We start from the raw sequence: 17,507 nt of genomic DNA on the forward strand, positions 1-17,507 counted from the left end.
CTTCTCTCGTTGCAAGGGGCGAAGGGAGGTCAGCTCTGCTTTGTGGGGTTATGGTCGCCATGGGAAGTGATAAACAGCATCTTAGCCAAGGATGTGAGATGCTTATGAAGCTGAGGGAAAGGTCAGCTGGGACGGGGTGTTGTCATTGGACAAGACCTGGGGGGAGAGGGGACTGAGGCAGGGCCCTCAGGTTAACTTGGGCCAGTAGATGTGTGACCTTGAGTAAGTCACTCTCCTCCTCCGACCTCAGCTTCCTTCCTCATTGTCAGATTCAGCTGCCTCTGTGTGGTTCTTCCACTGTATTAGCCTCTGAGTCCAGATCCACTTTTTTAGAACACATTCATTCCTACTGCCAGGCAGGCGCCCAGTTACAGAACTGAGAAGAGGTTAAATCAAGCAGTTACATTATTAAAGGCAGTGGGGAGAAGGAATAAAATAGTAGCTAATGTATTTCCATGTTCCATTTTCACTCTCCAGATAATTCAAGTCTGCATGAGTTGTTTTTGCTTGACCCCTTGAGACCCAAACATGCATCCACCATGCACGCACATCCTCCAGATGCCTGGCCCAGATGTGGCCTGGCACTCCGAGCTTCCTCTACAACTGGCAGAAGAGGCAAACTGGGGCCTCTTGGGATGTGGCTGTCTTGGGAGCATTTCGCATAGTTCAGTCTTACTCAGTTTGCCAAGTGTTTATTGAGTATCTACTTATCTTTTTTTTAAAAATTAATTTATTTTTGGCTGCTTTGGGTCTTCATTGCTGTGCGCGGGCTTTCTCTAGTTGCCGTGAGCGGGGGCTACTCTTCGTTGTGGTGCGTGGGCTTCTCATTGCGGTGGCTTCTCTTGTTGCGGAGCACGGGCTCTAGGTGCGTGGGCTTCAGTAGTTGTGGCACACGGGCTCAGTAGTTGTGGCTCGCGGGCTCTAGAACGCAGGCTCAGTTGTTGTGGTGCACGGGCTTACCTGCTCCGCGGCATGTGGGATCTTCCCTGACCAGGGCTTGAACCCGTGTTCCCTACATTGACAGGCGGATTCTTAACCACTGTGCCACCAGGGAAGTCCTACTTAATTATCTTTAAACCTATATTTTTAGGCTCATATTTTGTGCTAGTCCCTGAAATAAGCATTTTATAAAGATCAGCTCATTCACTTATGTGTTAAGATAGGCAGATACTTTAAAATAAATTCACCAACACAGTTCCTATCATCCAGAAGCTCATAGAATACTTTGAGATATATAATATGTCTGCAGGAAACAGTTAAGAGTCCAAGGCATTGTTTTATTAAGTGCGTAAGAGATAGTAAGTGCTTCAGACATTCATGGAAGGGAGAGATCAGTTAGGACTAAAATTGAGTCATGACGATAGTTCTCATGGGATACGTGGAGAGGAAGGAAGATAGTTTTTTGAGTAGGAATAATATGGGTTACAGTTTTAGTTATGGTTGACTGGTAGGTATATGAGAAATAAAAGACACACAGGTAAGTCGTTGTTGAATGAACAGATGAATGGCTTCAGGCTTCAGGTAGGGTGACCGAACCTAGTTAGGCTGTTGAAGGAGAATGGTTTGTGATGACGACATGTCCAGTTGGAGATGCTTGTGGACACCTGAACTGGAGCGTAGATGAGAAACCGAGGGAGGAATACAGATTGAGAGTCATGGAGTAGAGGTCATCGTGAAGTCATAAGTAGGATGTGTTTCCTAAATGAAGGAGGAGAGTGAAGGCCAGAGTCGCGTGAAGTGCACAGGGCTTGCACTTGGGGGAAGAAGGGGTCAGCAAAGGGCACAGAGAAGGGGTGACCAGAGACATGGGAGGAAAGCAAAGAAGTGTCACATCGAGGGGTCAAGGAATTGAGGAGGTTTCCTGGTGTGATAGCGGGAGGGACAGCGGAACCACGGGCAGGCCAGAGGCGGAACCCAGGGTTCTTCTGGATGAGGACGAAGAAAGGACTTAGTGGAAAGAGGTTTGTTCATTTCACGCCCATAGATAAGTTTGCTCACAGGGCCTGGATGTTACTACAGGATGATTGCCAGGGTTGAGTCTTCTTTCGAGTACACTTTATAAAATGGAAAAACACAACAAAAAAATCTCTGAGAGCCTATTGAGTTTACAGCACGGAGAGGAATCATTGAGGTCTCAGAACTGTTTCCCTTCCCTTCTGAGAATCCTCTTCTGCAAACTCTCTTGTATCTGCAAATAATGCACGTATGTTTTCACTTGTCCCCAAGCTCAGATGCAGGCACACTGCACTCATAAGCCGGCGCCCCTGACAGAGCTCCATAGTATTTGGGAATGTCTGTAGATTTTCAACTGAAATAGAGGCAGGGGAATCAGCATGCTATGAGCAGGTCTGCTTCCAAACCTATCCCAAATCCACATTCTTTTCGTTGTGTAAGTTGTCCACTGAATTTCATTATGGCGCATAATGTTGTCATGTCGAATCAGATGTAAATCCACTTCCATTATGTAAACAAGCACTATTTGGATCTCATTCCAGAACCACCATCAGACTGGAAAAGGGTTAGGAGGTAAGGATGGAAATAGTAGAATTTGGGAAATGTTTTTTTTTTTTTTTTTCCCTGAATTCTGATTAAACCTGTAACTTCTGGAGATTTCTACAGACTCAACAAGAGCCTGTCTGGGTTTGGTTTAGCACAGCCTACGTTTTGTTCAAATTTGTTTCCGAAGGGGTTGATTCTGACTAAGAATCAGATTCTTCCAGGTCCTAGACATCAATGGAAGAACGGCAGCAACTTCTGTACATTTTTGTTGATGTTCATTTCAGTTGAGCCATGCTTATTTTAGTTCAAATCAAATCATATCATCAAATGTTTATTATTCCCTGAGTAAAATGGAATTGAAAAGTACTTACAGGTGAGTGACCCCTTGTCCTACATTGATGCAAGTGGCAGTTTTTCATTCATGATTTCAGCAAGTGTCTATCAGGTCCAGTTTATCATCAGGCAAGGGGTTTTTGAGACTACAAAAGGCTGTTTGGAGTGGTATCTATTCTTCAGGAGCTTATAGCCTACACGGAGAGACAAGAATAACTCAAATAAAAGGATTTTAAAATAATCTGGCTAAATATATAAAGTACTTTATAGTATAGCCTGTGTGCTTAGGAATGCAAAGGAAGTTAAGTAGTATTAAGTGAGGCAGTAACCAGAGACGGCTGCTTGGAGGAGGTCGAGTCATGAACTGGATGGACCGTATTGGACGGTAGAGTTAAAACTGGAAGAAATAATTGAAGCTGGAAAACAGCCTAAACATATACAGAGGTACAGAGGCTTGGTGGAGGTGGAGCATTTGTGCTGCAGAGGATGAAATTGGGTAAACTGATTGGGGTTAGGTTACAGAAAGTCCTAAGTGCCAGACTTACCAATGCTGTGTTCCAGAAGGGAATGGAACCTGTGCAGGTTTCCAGTAGGAGAGTGACGGCATAGAGAGAATGTCCAGTCACCTCTAGCACTCTTTTCTCCATTACCAAGCATTATTTCTTTAGAGCACTTATCACTCTCTGCAATCAGTATGTATCTATCTGTTTACTTCTTATAGCTCTTCTCCTCCTCTAGGATGTGAGTGCCTGGAAGTCAGGGATCTTGTCTGTCAGACTCACTGCATGACCCTTCCTAGCATGAGGAAGAATGCATGGTTGAGTAGTGTCTCTCTTTGTCACCATGTCTCTGTCCGTGTCTGTACATATAGCTCTATCTCTGCCCCTGTCTCTACCTTTACTCTCTCTGGAGAAGTGCATCCTCACAAAGTTTTGTGTACCATTTTAGGCTGCTCCCATCACCCCAGACCCATGAAGGACCCTGCAAGCAAGTTAGGATCACACATTCTGTTCAAGGAGTTTGGGTTCAGCCACCTCCATGGCGTCTCCCTCTGTCACCAGGGAAAGGGTTTTTCTTTGGGTCACTCATTCTTTTTGCCAGTGGGGAAAGGGAAAGAGGGTGAACAGCGTGCTTTCTTCATCTCTGTACCTCCAGTGGAGGACGTAGTGGAAGAGTGAATGAGAGAGGATTTCTGGCAGCTTCTTCAACAGGTGAGAGCAGTTAGTACCAAGATGTCTCCAGTGTCTGATTGGAGGTCTGATGTCTCCAGGCCAGGTGAAATATAGGAGGCTGAGTTAAATTTGAATTTCAGATAAACAATGAATAATTTTTTTAGTGCAAGTATATACTTCTACTAAGGCAAGTGTAAGTATATAAGTATGTCCCCATTATTTCCTGAGACATACTAAAAAGTTACTCATTATTTATCTGATACTCAGATTTAACTGGGTGTCCTGTTTTTTTTCCCCAACTCTAATAATCCTAATTAGGATCTAAGGGCTTTTACAAGGTCCTAAAGGCACCATCACATCTGCTTACTCAGTCCTCTGTTAATACACATACAACCCATCTACGCCTTCCCTTCCTTTCAATTCTATTTCCATAGTACCCTGCAAATTGTTTCTTAAGTCACAAATATTTTGTTGTGTGCACGGAGCTGGAATCTCTCCTTACTGTGATTTTCCAACTTTCTGCTGAGATTTCCTGCTGAGATTTCTGGGATGCAGACAGTGAGGGTTGTTTGGTATCAGTGGTTCCCTCTAGAAAAGAGTGGAGAGCTGGTCTAGCTGGGAAGGGCAAGAATGGCACTGATGGTGGAAGGGCAGAGGAATGCCTGGTAAGGGAGCGTGTTAGCTGATGTTGAAGCATGAACAGTTGGCAGTCACATGGGAAACGGTGAGAAAACAAGCCCTATTGCGATGTGCCCGACTAAGGGTGGGGTTGTTAGGAAAAATGGAATATGGCAGCTCCCTGGAGTATTTTCTGCTGTAAACAGGAAGTTCGTCTTCTGCCATTGCAACAGGTGATGATACAATTTCATGTCTTCCCTGGAGATGCTTTTCAGAGTAGCAGAATTTTAAAAACAAATTGTATGTGGTTATATTAAATCGAATATGAGACTCACCTCCATCTAATATCATTGTAATAATTCAGAGACAAACTCTAGGGGAGATGATTAATTCCACATAGGTGTTACTCTCTTTAAGGAAGCAGACTGTAAACTTACAGCGCCAAAGGAGTAGTGGTGAATTCATTTGAAAGAAAGGAAACTTTCAAAATGAAAGATTTTCAGGTGGAAATTGGCCATAATAATAATAATTACGGTAGCAACAACAACGATTACTACTCTTAGCTCAGTTACTACTTAAGCAACTGTGTGTGCCTGGCATCTTATACTGAATGGATGCATTGCCGCCAGTTTTCGCAAACACTCTGCAAGGTGGCTGTTATTGACACAGTTTTACATAGGCGGAAACTGAGTCTCGCAGAGTCACATGGCTGGTGAATGGTGCGCCGAGGGTTGGAACTCAGCAGTTGCTGACTCGAGAGCCCTTGCTCCTCCGGGGCCACCCGGGGGGAGGGAACTACGTCCCAGGAATTGTGAGTGTCGAGTCCAGAAATGCTCAAGCAAGGGAGGAATCCTGATTTGAATAAGGGCGCCGGGTGGCGGAATAATCAGAGGAGAAATCTCAGAGTTTGGAAGGTGCTTCAGAGTTCTCAGGGTCCTGAACAACCTGAACCACTCCCAGGCCTCATGTGTAGGGTCCTGGCCACCACGACCTCAGCCTTCTGCTGGAGCCTAATATGTCATCTGTGTGAAACAGGTACACGGCGAACTTACTGGATCCCTATCCCAGCCTGATGCCCAGGCTAAGTTTGCCGTATTACATACAGGATGCTCAGTTATATCTGAATTTCAGATAAACAGCAAACACGTTTTTAGTATAAGTATGTCCCATACAACGTTTGAAACATACTTATACTGAGGATTTATTTGTTGTTTATCTGAACTTTGAATGTAACTGGGCATCCTGTCTTTTTATTAGCTGTTCCTGGTAGCGCTGGTCCAGGCTCCTGTCTCCTTTTGGGATGGGTTTCTGGCCTGCTTGCTTTTCCTGTTCAACCTAACATCTTGTCTGTTAGGCAGGTTAGTAGAGCTTCAGGTCACTTTTACAGCACTCATGTGTTAATTTACTGAATCTTCATACTTAACCCTATGAGTAAGTACTATTATTATCATTCAATTTTATAGATGAGACAGTTGAAGTACAGAGAGGTTAAGTAACATGTTCAAAGTCACACAGCTAGTGAGAGGCGGAGGAAGGATTTGAACTGGGCAGTCTAGCTCCAGAATGAGTGTTCTTTTCCACTACCTTGTACCCCCTCTTGTGTAATTGGGACAGAACCAGAAGGAAATACATTGAGACGGAAGGAAAGCATGGTGGAGTAGAGAGAACCGTTCAGTTACTGGAGCTCAGAGGAAAGAGCAGAGAGTGGAGTAGAGAGAACCTGTCTCACAGGGGCAGAGCAGGTTCCCGGTGCCCACCTTCCCTCGGTCCTCCCGAGACCTCCTGATAGCATCGGAGTCTGCCTCTCCGCAGCCAGAGGCGCCTGCTGAGCGCTGGGCCACTCACAGCTCTTCCACCCCCTCCCCAAGATATGCTAAATCAGTTTCTCTTTCCCACTGGAGTGTTTTAACCTTCTTCACCAAGTGGAGCCCTGACCAGCGTGCCTCAGGGTTCCTGCAAAGCCTTTTTCACATCAGACAGGACCAAATGGGTCTAATCTCACTACAGTCTTTCTGAAAACACTTATGGGGGACATTTCTCCAAACTCCAGGCTGTGGGAAAGGAAGACCCACCCCCCCTTCATAGACCTTTACTTTGTATTCAACTTGGTGTTTCCCTAAAGGGTCAGCTTTAACAGTCTCCCTTAGGCCTCTGTGCTGCGGGGCTCCACCCTGAAGGTACAGTGATGGGTAAGAGGTTCCCAGTCTAACTCGTATGGGAACCCCTAAGTCCCCAAGGAGGAAGCACTGTCTTTGCCAGAAAATTCTATGCCAGAGGCAAAAACAGACAAACAAACAAAAACGCCCCACAGGAATCAGAGATGCATAAAAAAATGACAGATAGAAGGGGCCAGACGGTGCATGTGGACAGTTGTCCAGGGAATCACATAGTATGTGCATCCGGGAATGGGCCAGAGGGAGGTGATCCAAGATGCTACTGGACAGGATCAGGGGAGCATGAGAGGGTGAAGAAAGAGCACGGCTCTCTCATAGCTTCTGAAGTTCTGCAGCTGCAGATGGTTCAATTAACATTTATTGACAGGACCTACTAGGTGCACGACGTCAAGTTCCCAGGTAACTACTTAGCTTGCAAGATTACTGCATAAGTAAAAATTATTAACACATTAAGCCATAATTATTAAGTAAAATGACAGTAATAACTCCAGAGCAAACTTATAAAGCAAAATTAGAGTGTTTATTACCCCAGGTATAATTTAATTTATCGACCCCGGGTTGTAATTAACTGTTAGTTACAGTGTGTCCCAACCCACAGTACTCTCTCCAAGGTAAACAGGCTCTCATTTCTTTAACTTATTAGTAGACTTGGCCTTAAAATGACAGTTTTTCCCTCAGGCTGCCTCCCCCTGGGCTTTTCGTCTGAGGATGTCAGCAGCTGCACCCTGGAGGAACTCACGTGAGGGGCAGCGCGTTTTACCCTTCCCAGGGTGCAAGGGAAGTCACAACTGCTCTTTGAAATTTCAGTCAACTTGATGCTTCTTTTATCATTTAATTCTTTTATTTTTCGCTTAGGAGAAAGGAATTTCTCCAAGATTTCTATTTGCTTAAGGCTTAAAAAAATGGGATTCTACTGTGTATTAGTGTTCTTTTTCAAGCTGCTTTGAGATAACAAGAGAAAGATTTTGTCAAGCTACAGAACTGACTTGATGAGAGGCAACTGATGAGACAGGGAAAGAGGGCTCCAATGTGAGCCTGTTGGTCTGTAGGCTCCTCTCCCCGCTAGGCTGAGCTGGGGGGCGGGCACCAGGCCAAGATGGGAGAGACGCTGAGGAGTGGGGACTTCTGCAGTAGAAGCGGCTGGTCTGCAAGGTGAGGACTGGACTTCAGTCCCCTTCCCCATTTGGGTGTCTGAGCCCTCTCGCCTGCATGCACAGCTGCAGAGGCTGGAGCGCAAGCTACCTCATCTTCTAATATTGTCCATGTTTGCTGTTCTCAAAAGGAACAAGGCAGCCATGTGAAATTGTGAACTCTTCAATAATCCAAAGGGAAACCGGTCAAAATGTGAGACTAGCTCTGGTGGGTAAAGCTGAGAATCAAGAGACGAGAATTCCTTGGGCCTATATTTCTGTTCCTGTGGATTTGATCTCTATCTGGATTATGGAGGTAGAAAACAGACTGTTTCATAGATTGAAGGGTACAGGTTTAAAGCTTTGTGATAACCATAGTAGCTAATGTGTTATCTGCTAATTCTGCACATCTCCTGGATCTCCTTAGCTTTTGCATCTGTATTATTCTTGGATTAGAGTTGCAGGATGTAAAAACTAAAAGACACCATAGAGACTGTCTAGTTCAGTCTCTTTCCTGGAAGTCTAACCATGTTGAAGGGTGTCCAAAGTCACAAAGTCAGTAGTGGCACAGCTGGAACCAGGTGTCCTGACCCTCGGTTTAGGGCTTTTTGCTGGTTTTGCTTCATTTGCCCCAGCTTCATTCTCTGGGCCCCGGGAAGCTGACCCTGATGGCCTGCATCACCTCGGGGCCCACTTACTCTCGGCTTTCCGTCTGGGTTCGGTGAGTGGGAGGCGAGGCCAGAGGGAAGAGGTGGCTTTCTCCATCGGCACCACGCCCCGCTTTCTGCATCCTCCAGTGCTGCAGTGCTGGGCTCCTTTAAGGCACGGGTCCTGCTGCGGGGCGGGGGGTCTCTTCCACTGCTCTGACTCTTCCCAGCCTCACACTTCCCTCCCCTTTTCCCCCAGGCTTAGGGGCGGTGATAGCTTCCCTTTTGTTGCCAATCCCTGGCTGCTTCACTGTCCCTTAAATTCTGCACAAAACTGTGCTAGGTGCCTTCCTGAAACTCTCTTCAGTCAAGTCCTTTGGAGTGTGTTCTCCCTACCCTGTTGCGTCCTGACAGTTCCAGGCACTTCCCTCCTCCCTGGGCTATTGGATCTTAAATCAGCAGCCTCACCAGCTCCAGGCTTCTGCTCTTTCTAATCCCCTGTAGCAGGTGTATCTTGGTTTACACAATAGCTGTGCTCCGGAAACTGCATTAAGTTACACATGTATTAGTTGAGCTCCTATTTTTCTATACTATTTTCATTTCAGATACACATTTTCCCTTCATTTTTGAATGCTTTACAAAGAGTGGTAGCTCCTAAGACGAGGGACCTATAATCCCACCACAAATGGAGCAGAGAGCCTCCTCCTATAATAACGCCTGCATCTGGATCCCAGGGCAAAGATAGATGCCTTTTGGTAAAAGGAGTTCCGCCTCCCTGTCCCCTTCTTTTCTCCCTTCCAACTTTTTGCTTATTTGTGAGTTTGGCTTTTTGCCTTTCAAAATGGTTTCAAAAGTGTGGCTCACGTGGACTCTGCTAGTAAAGTAGAAAAGAACATTCCTGATGGGAAGGAAGGGTAGTTATTTTGCTGTTGCATTTTTTTGGTTTTATTTATCTTTATTGAAGTAACATTGACTTGTAACATTATATAGGTTTGCATGTGTACATTATAGTTCTACTTCTGTATACCCTACAGTGTGCTCACTGCCAAAAATTTATTTTCCATCTGTCACCGTACAGTTGGTCCCCTTTACCTACGTTCCCTCCCCTCTGCCCCTTCCTCTCTGATAACCACTATTGTGTTATCTGTATCTAGATGCTTGTTTTTGTTTGGTTTGTTCATTTGTTTCTGTTTGTTTATTCTTTTTAATATTCCACATATGAGTGAAATCATACGGTATTTGTCTTTCTCTGTCTGACTTATTTCATTTAGCATGATACCCTCAAAGTCCATCCATGTTGTTGCAAATGGCAAGATTTCATCCTTCTTATGGCTGAGTAGTTATTCCAGTGTGTGTGTGTGTGTGTGTGTGTGTGTGTGTGTGTGTACACATTGGTCTTAGCAATGTCTTTCTAGATCTGTCTCAGACAAGGGAAGCAAAAACAAAAGTAAATAAGTGGGACTACATCAAACTAAAAAGCTTCTGCACAACAAAAGGAAACCATCAAAAAAAATGAAAAGACAACCTACCAAATGGGAGAAATGATACATTCGATAAGGGGTTAATATCCAAAATATATAAAGAATTCATACAGCTCAACAACAAAAAGCAAGCAAGCCAGTTTAAAAAAATGGGCAGAAGTGCTTTCTTTCTTAAGAGGGCAATGACCTCACTTGTGTGATTGGCATCTGGGCGTGGAAGTTCGGGCATCCCCAGCAAAGTGGAGAGGCAGTGTGGGTGGGGAAAGAGCTTTCGGAGGTAAGCGCTAACAGGTGGTGCCCATGAGACTAAGTGCCCACCAGTGATAGCTCAAAGTTCCTGGGGGAGACGGCTCCACTCCCCTTGGCTTCTTTTTTTGCCTTCCTTCTCACTTGAAATTAGAAGCTTGTTTACTTCAAGTAGAATTCAAAAGGGATGAATGAGAGAACTGAGCCCTGATCTTCACAATTCTTAGATTCCAGAATCTAAGAAAAGGTGACCCAATTTTAACGGCAGCTGATAAATCAAAATCTAGACTTACAAAATATATAAATCAAGGGGCAGTCTTTCCCCATACGAAACACTTTTTCATTTCACAATAAGAAAAGTTCTTTATATCCCCTGAGTATTTCAAATCACTGACTATACCCGGTAGAGGTCAGGGAAACGCTAAGTTCGTGTGTTCGCGTCCACTGTCTTTAGAAAAGCAACCATTAGAGAAGAGAAGTATCTATGGGGTCAATGGGCAGATAGGATTCCATATACCAAGGCTTATTTTGCGCATGATTTCAGGAGCATAATGTCAGGCTCCACCTGTGGGTCTTTCTCATTTTTCCCTGCTCTTGGCAGGATCTCTGCCAGTGGGATCAGGGCCCCAGAGGCAGGACTGGGGAACTGTAGCTGACTCTTCATTCTGGGAGAAGAGGGTGAAGGTGTTATGAGAAGCTGCTTCAATGCAAGCCCAGAGTTCAGCCTTGAAGAAACTGGGGTACTTTGCTTATTGTTGATTTTGACAAGACTTTGGGATTGTGGAAGAGTTGGGTCACAGGAAGAAGGCAGAAGAGCAGGGGCTAGAAATAGCAGTTTCCAAACCTTTGATTTCATGAACAAACATCCTTCCCCCCTAAAAGAGCAGCATTGGATCTTACCATTTACGCAGCACAGGGGAACCCAGGTCCCACCTGAGGTATGGTGGAAAAAAAACGTTGTCTCATTTAGAAGGGTCCCTTTCACTTGAAGATTTGGAGTGAAGAGTTAAGTAGGTGATAAGTAATTTAAAATACATTATTTTCAAAGTAATAAACACAGGTATAACATAAAGTAGGATACAAAATTCAGAAAAAAGTACTTCATGTGTTTGGATTAAACCATGAGACATCAGAGAAATTTTACACTTACGCTGACCACTTTGGGGTACACCTAGAGGTATGACTTCATTCTCAGGAGTATTTTCATTGAAAACTTATGGAACTGGTCTAGAGATGAGGCTTCAAACAGTTCATAAAAGATAACATAGGTTTTCTGGTAAGGAAGCTTTAAGATTTACTACATCGAAAGGAAGATCATGTGTCGTAGGGTAAGTGGTGATCCAAGTTCAGCCCTAGTCATCGAAAAGAACTGAGAATTCTCAATGCAGGTATATTCCTGTACTTAAAAAGAAACCCCAATTTTTATTTTATTTTTTTTATACGGCACGTTCCTTTTTTTTAAAACATCTTTATTGGAGTATAATTGCTTTACAATGGTGTGTTAGTTTCTGTAGGTTCTTATTAGTCATCTATTTTATACACATCAGTGTATACATGTCAATCCCAATCTCCCAATTCATCCCACCACCACCACCGCCCCCCCCCCCACGCCGCTTTCCCCCCTTGGTGTCCATAGGTGTCGTTTGTTCTCTACGTCTGTGTCTCTATTTCTGCCCTGCAAACCGGTTCATCTGTACCATTTTTCTGGGTTCCACATATATGTGTTAACATACGATATTTGTTTTTCTCTTTCTGACTCACTTCACTCTGTATGACAGTCTCTAGATCCATCCACGTCTCAACAAATGACCCAATTTTGTTCCTTTTTATGGCTGAGTAATATTCCATTGTATATATGTACGACATCTTTTTTATCCATTCGTCTGTCGATGGGCATTTAGGTTGCTTTCATGTCCTGGCTATTGTAAATAGTGCTGCCATGAACATTGGGGTGCATGTGTCTTTTTGAATTATGGTTTTCTCAGGGTATACGCCCAGTAGTGGGATTGCTGGGTCATATGGTAATTCTATTTTTAGTTTTTTAAGGAACCTCCATACTGTCCTCCATAGTGGCTGTATCAATTTACATTCCCACCAACAGTGCAAGAGGGTTCCCTTTTCTCCACACCCTCTCCAGCATTTGTTGAAGAAACCCAAATTTAATGAACACATTCCTTGAAGTCAAAAACTGGTAGAGTGCAGCCTGATTTCTGCACAGTTGTTTTGTTTGGGGCACGGAGTTTTTACAAATGCGTTTTGAGTGCCTCATTTGTTGGGGTGGGGCGGTGGATCTGGTCTCCTCTCTTGAGCCACAGTCCTCCTCCTCCCTATAGCCTTACCTTGGGCAACCTCATTTGTTTCGATTTCTTGATTGTCTCCTAAAGGCATTTGAGTGTGCTACCCTCGCATTGATCAGATTCTTAGCAAAGACTGGGGTGAAGTGGGGGCAGGAGTTAGAATCTTAGTCTGCAGGAAAAGAGAGCATTGGACTCTGAGTAGCACTTCTGGATGGTTGGGAATGGGACAGACCAGGCACAGAAATTGTGGATGTAGAGGAGGGTCTCGAGTGCAGAAATTGTTAATCATCTGTGGTCCCACAGCTAACCAAACAGCAGGACAGGAACTCTACAACCCAACAAGTAATTGAGAGTGGTGAGTGATCTTGATCATCACCACATCTCCCAGAGTCTGAGCTCCTGCTCTGCTCCGGGCTCTCTGTCCTTTCCACCATCCCAGAAAACAGAACAAGGACAAGGGGATTGGAGAGTGGAGTCCAGTGCTAGAGTTCCCAAAGTGAAAAGGGAGTGTGTGCTCGGTCTATCACAGCTGTCTTTTTGGTTGTTGTTGTATTTTTCTTTCTTTAAAAAAACCACTTTATTGAGTTATGATTGACATGCAAAAAGCTATATGTTTTTGATGTTGACAATTTGATGGGTTTGGAGATAAGTATACACCTGTGAAACCATTACCACGATATATGCCATAAGCCTATCCATCACCTCTAACAGTTTCCTCCCACCTTCTTATTTATTACTACTACTACTACTACTACTATGATGATTATTATCATCTTATAAGAACACTTGACGTAAGATCTACCCTCTTACAAAGTTTATAAGTATACAATAAATTTTTTTGCCATTTGATTTTTAAAAAATTTTTATTGAAATATAGTTGATTTACAATGTTGTTATTTTCAGGTGTACAGCAAAGTGATTGCGTTATACACATACATTCTTTTTTTACTTTCTCTTCCATTATAGGTTATTACAAGATATTGAGTATAGTGCCCTGTGCTACACAGTAGGTCCTTGTTGGTTATCTATTACAATACAGTATTACTAATTATAGGAACTGTGCTGTACAGTAGATCTCTAGGATGTATTCACTTGTATAATAGAAACTTTGGACTCTTTAATACCTCCCTATTTCCCCTCCCCCAGGCTCTGGAAGCCACCATTCCATTTCTGTTGCTGCCATCTCTCACCCTTGCATGTATCAGTCTCTCCCACCATCTGACAATAGGAGAAATTATCATTTTGCAGTGCAAGCGTCACAGAATCTTAACTCTTAGACCTGGAAGAATCTTGCTAGGCTATCAGGTCCAGCCCCCGAGTCCAAGAAAGTAGGGTATTGTTATCCACGGTCCAAAAGGCAGCTCAGGCCAGAAAAAAGCCTTAGACACTTAGAATGTTAGGGCGAAGAGGACCTTAGAGGTCATTCAGTTCCCTCTCCTTATTTACAGACAAAGGAACTGTTTGCGGAGGGTCATCAAGGAGAGAAGATAGCAACACCAAAGTTAGAACCTGTTTGCAAGCCAAGGCTGTTTGTACCACACCAGGAACCCTGAGCTGTCTTTTAAAAAGTGGCCTCACCTGGTGAATCCATTTGAGTTGCATGTTTCTCTTTGGGCTCAGCAAATGTCCATTTGTTCAGGCTCTGATTTTGAGTGGAATCTATAGAAAAATCAGGTTTGGTGCTCTCTTTCTCCCTCTGCTGGCTCTCAAGGCTGATTCCCTGAAACTGATGTAGATATTTGGGCAATGAAATGACTTGAAATAAAATGGAGACATGCATGTGGGTTGCTTTAGAAACAAGGCAGAAATCTACATTTTTTTCTCAAACAGGCAACACCAATCCAATGGAAGCTTGAACATACATACATATATATATATATAAAATGTATTTCCAACTCCTCCCCCCCCCACCTCCCGGTTTCTCTTGGCTACACACAATGGCAAAGCAAAAATGGAAAACTTGAAAAAAAAAAAAAAAAAGTTGACAGCATTTCTATGATTCAGCTGGCAATTTGCTAGGGTATCCAGGGAGACAGTTTCTCACATACATTAGCATAATGTGAAATGGCAGCTAGAACCAGAATTTACTGCCTAAGCAACTCAGCCTGAACAGCCTCTGACGACAATGCAATTTAAAGGAAATCCAAATATTAGGCTTAAGTGACTGATACAGCCCTGAAACCTCTTCATTTTAAACATATGGGGTCCAGTTTGTTCCCTCATTTTACTCCCCATGCTTGGAGCGGATGGCTGGGATTCAAGGTTAACAAAGAAAGATATTGTGGCCAGTTGAGATCCAGCATAGCATTTGGCCAGCCTCAGCTCACTCCAGTCCCGTTATCACCAAAACGCATTTTCTTTCTCTCTTGATGTTTTTTGAAATTTTCCATTTCCATTGGTATCCGAATGCTGACATTTTTCCTTCCTGTATTTTCCCCATGAGCCTTGACATGAGAATGTATCTCCTTGCTCTTGTTATCTGGACACCAAACCACTGCAGATAGCAGCACGACCTTGAAAAGGGTTTTATTTCTCAGCAGGGGAACCCAGCGAGCCTGGGGAAGACATGCGAACAGGTGTGAATCCTGAAGATTCCGAGGTTGTCATGGGTGGCACTCTCGCTGGCCTCTGGCTTCCCCAAGGATGCGGTTTTTCAGTTTCTTAAAGATGCCCCTAGCGCACATGGAACCCACCTGCTCACCTGAAGGAATTTTCCCAATGGTCTCTGAAATGTTAGAGGAATAGCTGACAAGACTGTTCTCACTTCTGACACCAATTGCAAGTTCAGGAGCCCCCAAGAGCTCTCTTAGCGTCGATAATTCACTAGAATGTCTCATAGAATGTTCTGAAAGCTGTTATGGATATGGTTTATTACAGTGAAAAGATACAAATTAAAATCAGCCAAGGGAAAAAGCACGAAGGGCAGAGTCCAGGAAAGTTCCAAATGTGGAGCTTCCAGTTTTCCTCTCTCTGTGGAATCATGGGCACCATTGCTTTCTTGGCATCAATGTAATGATAACATGTATGGAGTGCTGTCAACCATGGCAGCCCGTTGATCCTCGGTGTCCAGAGGTTTTATTGAGGCTCCGTCATGTAGGCATGGTTGACCGACCACATGGTTGATCTCAGTCTCTAGCCCCTCCTGAGGCTGAGCTGATACCACATGACCCAAAGCCCCAACTCTAAGTCACCTTATACTATCCTGCATGACGATAGGCCCCAGGCAGACATACCCTTGTCAGGTGTTATGTGCCATGGGCTTAGAGAATTGCCTCCCAGAAGCCCACGGCAAAGGCCAGACCTCTCTTAGGGCAAGGTTGATTCTTTACTACGCAGCCTGTCTTTAGTGCTGAACCAGCTGCAGAAATCTGTTCAGTTAAGCCTGGGTGTTCCTGATCTGTATGAGGCAATTGGCCATTGTGAAGATGGAGGTGAAAGAACCATAAATGAGGGACTGGGATGAGGAAAAAAAAAACTGTAGTTGGAAAGGAAGAGGGGCTGCTGTGAAGACATGAACTTCAATATTATGTCTGAATAGAGTCAGAGACATGAAACGACATGAAACCCGATGGGTTTGTGAAATTTTTCAGGTCATGATTTATTCTTTGATTTTGTCCACAAGATGTGTGTTAAACCAAGGATAAATATATCTTAACCTTCAGGGTTGAGAGCTAGTTTTCCCAAAAAGGCAAGATGAATTGGGGTCCACAGGTAGAAATAATTTGCTCTGGAGTCAGTGGAGGCATTGCTTTCTCTGTACGTTTATTCAGGCAATACAGAAATCAAGGGGCATAGGATGAAATGGGCTATGTGTTGTAAGCATGTCAATAGTAATGACTATTATAAACAGTAACGACTACCATTTATAGAGTGCTTCTAAGTGCTAAGCACTGTTAAATTATTTACCAACATTATCACATTTAATTATTTGGACATCACTATGGGGTAGGTATTACCTGAGTTTTCTACATGTGAAAATTGAACCTTAGTGTGGTACTTTAAGCTAAGTAATTAGCTTAAAGGATCACAAGTGACAGTTAAGATTCAAACCCAGGTCTTTCTGACATTGTGCTTAACCTGCTACAAGTCCTTATGATGGACATAGTTAACGTGGTCTACAGGGTAGAGAGAAACCTCTGGTTTAGTAGTTTGATATTTAATGTGTTTATTTCAGAAGTGGCTTCAAAAAACTATGCGTCTGCTAAGAATGAGGCTGGGTCCACCAGGACTTCTGAGAGGCAAGAAGTTGCTAATTACTTGTTAATTACTTGCAAGGGCCAAGGTGACGGGGTTGGTGGGGGGACAACTGAGTCTCATGGCTTCATGACAGTGGTGCAGACTTAACCTCAGACTCAGCTCCCGGGTAGGGTGGCATGTTCAGGCCTGTTCATCTACACCAGGAAGGTGGTGTAGGGATCTTGCTAGGATGGGATTTACAGATTAAGAATATAAAATGGAGGTGGAAATAGTGTTAGAATCCTCTAGATTCATGCTCCCTGAGGGCAGGAAGGGTGTCTCATTTATTGTTCTCTCTCCAGCATCTAGCACAGTGCGTGGCACCCTGGGGAAGTTTAATGAATGTTTGTTGAATAAATGATTGGGTAGGTATGTGAGGTAGTTAGGTGGGGCTCATCTCTTCTGGGATTGGGTTGGATGAAGGATGAAGAAGTGGGATCAGCTTTTTTGCCACTTTATGTATTTTCAAAAGGTGCCCAGGTACTGTCAAAATAATACTTGCTATTGCTGTGCCCTTTATGGTTTTAAGATACTTTTATGTACGTTATTCCATTTGATCCTCACCAACATCCTTGGAGTTAAGTTTTATTGTGTTCATATAAGTGGTGGGGACACTGGAGGTTCACAGAGGTTAAATGACTTGCTGAAGGCCTCATAACTCATAAAGGACCAAG

The 17,507-nt window shown here is 43.8% G+C and overlaps 1 protein-coding gene across 4 annotated transcripts in view; it reads left to right on the plus strand.

Moving 5' to 3' along the window:
* TMEM178B (transmembrane protein 178B) overlaps positions 1 to 17,507 on the plus strand; it is a 366,100-nt gene that overhangs the window by 140,250 nt on the left and 208,343 nt on the right. The window lies entirely within an intron of this gene.

The sequence above is a fragment of the Balaenoptera borealis genome (genome assembly GCF_965194805.1).
Source record: "Balaenoptera borealis genome assembly, chromosome: 7".
Classification (NCBI taxonomy): domain Eukaryota; kingdom Metazoa; phylum Chordata; class Mammalia; order Artiodactyla; family Balaenopteridae; genus Balaenoptera; species Balaenoptera borealis.